This window comes from Schistocerca piceifrons, chromosome 3 (assembly GCF_021461385.2).
Source record: "Schistocerca piceifrons isolate TAMUIC-IGC-003096 chromosome 3, iqSchPice1.1, whole genome shotgun sequence".
In the NCBI taxonomy this organism is placed as follows: domain Eukaryota; kingdom Metazoa; phylum Arthropoda; class Insecta; order Orthoptera; family Acrididae; genus Schistocerca; species Schistocerca piceifrons.
The window spans coordinates 243715526-243716587 of NC_060140.1; the positions used below are offsets into that span (position 1 = coordinate 243715526).

General features: G+C 46.3%; 1 non-coding gene across 1 annotated transcript; it reads right to left on the reverse strand.

Annotated features, from left to right (window-relative positions):
* Nucleotides 1–561: 561 nt before the first annotated feature.
* Trnaa-ugc lies at nt 562–636 on the reverse strand. Its single transcript has one exon. It is a non-coding gene; the product is annotated as a tRNA-Ala (tRNA).
* Between the last annotated feature and the right edge of the window lie 426 nt (nt 637–1062).

Consider the following 1062-nt stretch of genomic DNA (forward strand, 5'->3'; position numbering starts at 1 on the left):
GAAAGACGACGTACAGAATGGCGCACCCACAGACTGCGTTGTCTTCTATATCTTTCACATCACTTGCAGCGCCATCTGTTGTTGAAAATTGTAACTACTGTAATTTCGAAAGTTTGTCCGCCTGAAAATGTACTGTTGTCCCAAGCATATTGCAACAAACGGTGTATTTCTATCGCTGCTCGTTTAGTTTTTATTGCCGTTTCAAATATACCGGTCATTTTTGAAACACCCTGTACATACACTGTGCAGTCACCTTAATGTGACCACTGCCTATGATCGACATCAGAATGCAATAACCACTCACAGACGGCAAATGGAAGCACTATCAGTGGAGGCTATATAAAGGGCGTTTGGGAGACGCTGAAAGCAGCGCTGTCGTCGTCGTAATGCGAAAAAGGTGCGAATTTTCGGACTTCCAAAAGAGCATGGTCATTGACTTTCGGACAAAGGTGGAAGCTTTTCCCAAAGAACCAAATTTGTTAACGAAATTAGAATTATACATTAATACCTTCAGCTCCTGATGGGCGTTGATATATATCAACGGGGACAGGGGAAAATGTGTGCCCCGACCGGGACTCGAACCCGGGATCTTTCGCTTGCATAGCAAACGCTCTATCGAGCTGAGCCACCGAGGGCACAGAGGATAGTGCGACTGCAGGGAGTATCTCACTCACGCCTCCAGCGTGACCCACGTTGTAACCTTATATGGCCACACACTACATTCGTAGTGTCCCTGCCAAACATATTCATTACTCGTGGAAGACATTCTTACCAAGTCCCGTAAGAGTTCGGGTAATGTGTGTGCATGCGCACAGAAGAAGAAGGTCATGGCCGGTATTGCCAGAACTGTATACTTACGTCGATATGGTGTCTGTTCTTTCGGACATGTCAGAAAGAAAAAACACCATATCCATATAAGCATAAAGTTTGTTAACTGTTCTTGTATCGCCATGGTTGAAGTACACGATGCGTGGCAAAATGGCGCTATCCAAAACCGGCTCCGAGGCAACTGCGGTGCATCACCGATCGCGGATGACAGGGGTGAACGGAGATTGCGGAAAC